Source organism: Rhea americana, unplaced genomic scaffold, assembly GCF_003343005.1.
Source record: "Rhea americana isolate MKP2758 unplaced genomic scaffold, rheAme1 scaffold_85, whole genome shotgun sequence".
Lineage (NCBI taxonomy): Eukaryota > Metazoa > Chordata > Aves > Rheiformes > Rheidae > Rhea > Rhea americana.
The window spans coordinates 1,902,394-1,906,597 of NW_028187034.1; the positions used below are offsets into that span (position 1 = coordinate 1,902,394).

Here is a 4,204-nt window from a genome sequence, read left to right on the forward strand (position 1 = left end):
GTGCTGGCTCTGCAGCCACAGGAATTTGGCTCGTACCGTTTGAATTGATTGGTTTCTCTCTCCTCTGGTCATGACATCACAACATGCCATGAAGTCACACGATGACATCATAGATCTTGGAGGACCGTGGAGATGTCTGGTCTTCCCCTCCCTGCAACCTCCCCTCTCTCCCACACACACCTGAACACACTGGTGATCTAAATGGAGGGATTTCTGTTTCTTCCTGTCCCCCCATGAGTGTTGCTGAGGCTAAAGGAGCTGCTGCAGAGGTTGGCAGAACAGTTGCCAGTGTCATCTGCCTGTGTGACCTGGGCTGAGGGTAATCTGGATCCTGTTGTTTGCCACAGCCCACAGCATCCTGAAAATGCCACGACCGCTTGTCATCTCTGGGACACTGGAGAGGGCCTGCCCAGAATCTCAAGGCCTGGATAACGACGATGATGATGACAACGAAGAACCCAGCTACCCCTGTCACTCCGCACCTCCTACATCCCAGTGCAAAGGCCATGACAACTCAGGCGACAGTCAGATGGAAGATCCAGGTGAACCCATTCCATTTTTGTTACGAGGTTTTTTAAAACCCAGGCACTCTTGCACAGTGAAAGAAGAAGGACTGAAAAATAGAATGTATGCCAAGAGGTTGGCCAGGCATGCACTGGAACTTGAAGAGGATGGTCAGGAGTTTCAGGAACCAATTTACAAAGACACAGGAATGTCTGGCAGCTTGTCTGAAGATGAGGACAATAGCTGGACCAGAAGCTATCACCTTCCTGTACATGAAAGATCACATGGGTCCAGAGTCACCAATATGGCACCATCCAGCTCCTATGACTCTTTCCAACATAACTCAGGCAAGCATTTGGAGGTGGAAGCATTCGCCCCATGGGTCCATGCCAGCGACCCTTATCTTGCGTACCCAGAGCACAACAGGGGAGCAGAGCCCCACGCGCTCCATGAAGAATCCATCGGGGACAGGGAGTTTTCTTCCCTGCAGCTGACATACGAAGAGCTCAGGGAGGAGAACTGCATGCTCAGGTGGAAGATCAGAAGCATGCAGAGCTTCTCAGAAAGCCAAGCACGCACAGTGAGGAGCCTAGAGAGGCGTTTGAAAGCCAGTATGGTCAAAGAGGAGAGAGAAGCCCAAGGATTAGAGTCCCTTGTCCAGCAGACTGAACGGAGTCTCCAGCTGATGACCCAGAGGGCTCTGGAGGCAGAAAACAATGTAGAAAAGTTGAAGCGGGAGCTGTATCTTCTCCAGGGAGAGCTGGAGAGTTTCAAGGTGGAGAATGAAAACCTGAGAGCTGGCCAAACTACTGACCTGGGGGCAATGAAGCAAAACATAGATATTGCCTTGCAGAATCTCCACAGGATAGTGACTGGTGCAAACTGGTCCATCAGACAGCTGGTCTCTGGAACAGAGTTGCTGCATTTTGTTGCTGAACTCCTCAAATCTACAGGCAAGATTTCCGAAGTTGAAGCAGAAGATGGTCTATGAACTAAATTCTCTGCTAGTCCTATGAATGTGTATGGACTGAGACCACAAGTCTCCCACAACAGCCTGTACTAAAAACACTTGCTTTCATATGCTGGAATGTGTGTGTGAATAGGCAGTCTTTGTCCTTCATAAAAATACATTTTTTTTCATTAAACATGAATTTAAGGTACTGATGTAGTTTTAGCTGCTGATGCTCTGTTCTGGCATTGCAGCACTAAAAATTCCTCCCTCTCCTCCTGCCTGAACATATCTTAGGACCAGTCTATAGTGGGCTCTGTGCAACAGTTTTGGCTGATTTGATTTGAGTTCCTTTGTAGGATCCAGGAGATATATTACATTCAGCATGGGATGTACTCTTTAACAGTGTGCACATCCCTTAACTTAGTTGTACCAGCTGGTGTAAGAGATGATCAAAGCTCTTGCTGTACCTGCATTTCATTTATTTCCTTTGTCCCTTTCTGGTGAGCTGAGGGAGGTAAGAAGCAGAGATCTGGGCGCTGTTGYGCACAGTTACAATGAGCAGAAGTTCCTTAGATTCTCTTTCCACTTCCTTTGGGAGCCAGCCACTATCCAGCCCTTAAATCAGAAACCTTTTTGGAACTTTTACTTCCATTCCTGCAGCTAGGGAGAGGGGAGGTTTGTTCAGGAACTTTTAGGAAATTGTGACATATCTAAATATGAGTTGTCATGATGCCCATCCTCTGGTATCAAAGTCCATGCTAAGGGTGCACTTGACTTACCAGGGCTGGCTGTGGGTGACAGTGTTTGGAGAGGATGCCCTTCCTCTCCTGCCTGGAGCTGGCACAGAGGAGTGCACTTGAATTGCCTGTTTTTTGTCACTTGCTACAGTGCAACAGGGGCAGGACCTTGCAGTCCAAACCCCCCCTGTTTGGGGATATATCTTAGCTTGRCAGGGCCATCCTGGGTGCAAAATGACCTTTCTTCATCACCTAGACATCCCTCAACTTTACTGATGAATTTAGGTTTACTGACCACAATTCTACTGTAGGCTGCCCAGCTGCACAACAGTATTTCCCACAACTGGCTGTACCAACCCTTCTTAAAGACTTGGATACTGTGGGGTGGTGAGGGAGTGGGTGCTGACAGAGCTCCATGAGGCTGTTTTCACTTGGATGTGCTTTTTTCCAATGGGAATTTTTGGGCAGCTGTTCACTTTTACCTGAATCTAGGGAGTGGTGAACTACAAGGTTGCTGCCTTCTCATGGTCCCRTAGTGTCCCTGGTCTGAACAACCACAGCCGAGTTGCCACAGGGCTTAAACTGCCTCAGTAGCCTTGRTCTCTAGAGGACAGACTGCTGGATAAACTTCACACTAGACATGACAACAGCAGTGCTTGTACATCAGAGGTGATGTCTGGAACTCCTTGCTTGTTGCCTTCTAGTCTGTGTTTCTAATTTGGGAAAAGTGGTGGTCACCTGTAGCCACATGAAGGTCTGTTCTGCAACAGTGATGACAAGACAAGGATGGTTCTTAACAGCTTTTTCATCCTTGACAATATCACCTGCTGTTCCTTTCTCCTGTCCAGGCACAACGACTTGCAAGGACCTCCAGATCTTGGATTTGACTAGAAATCCTTGGATTTGATCCACACATGGCAACCGCTAGTTGCTTATTGGTGAGGCTGGGAGTGAGCGAATGAGCTGGCTGTGTCTGCATTCTGTGCTCTGCATTGGCTGCTGTAATCCAAAGGATACAATGCAGGATTAGCATGGGTGTACAAAGCTCTTCCTAATCTGTGAGTCATCACCCCCTCACTGCATTTCCTTTCCCAACAGCCCTGGGCAGGCGGGATAGGTCATCTCTTGAGTCCTCGGTTTCCTAGTTCTTCAGTTCAGGAGAGACTGGGTCAGGACATAACATCTGCTGGACATTCTCCCAGGGCTCTACAGCGGAGCCCCCGCTTGGCTGCTGTATACATGGCACAYTGCAAGGTCTGTTTGCTCTAACTAGCTTCTCCTTGGCTACTTCTAAGCTCTTCCTTTGCATCAGTTCTTCTTTTTGGCTCTACAAATTGCTTTTCTTCTCTTCCTTAGAATGGGGGGATATTCTCTGCTCCTTGGAAATAAATCTCTTCTGGGTCAAGCTGACCTGACGGCGATACCTAAGGGCTGCTGTGTTTGTTTGTGCTTCAGTAGTCCTTGTGTGTGCGTGTGTATAGGTATTTAGACTGGCTGAGCTCTTGTCCTAGTGTAAGCTATGATATTAATATAATGGCTCAGGGCAGGGGCCTTGCAAGCTGCTCAACTGTTGTGTCCTTGATCTGGAGAGTAGTGGCTGTCCGGCCCTGCAACTCTCCCTGTGTTAGATGCAAGGGGCTTCAGCAGGCTGGAGAGTGCAGGGGCTGAGGGGTGCCAGGGTGCCTGTGCGTGAACCAGGTCTGTGTCTGTCAACTCTTTACTTGCTGAAGCTAGGCCACGGTGTGGTGTCCTACAGAAACCACCATGTCTCTCCCCAGCAGAAAATAAAAAACTAGGAGCCTCCAATCCTGGCTTGGGATAGATCCTTTGGGAGAAGCCTTTGACAGGGTTTTCCTTTGTACTTCTTTGTAAGGCACATGCCCAGGAGCAATCGCAATGACAGCACAGGCCTCAGCTCACCAGAGGTGAAACCTAGATTCGCCTTGTCCCATATGAGTGCTGCTGCATGAGATCCCACGCTCACCCAGCTCCTGCTGTCCCCTGACACCTG

General features: G+C 48.8%; 1 pseudogene; it reads left to right on the forward strand.

Moving 5' to 3' along the window:
• The first annotated feature begins 364 nt into the window (after positions 1-364).
• Positions 365-1,495, forward strand: LOC146585117 (endosome-associated-trafficking regulator 1 pseudogene; annotated as a pseudogene).
• The last annotated feature ends 2,709 nt before the right edge of the window (positions 1,496-4,204 follow it).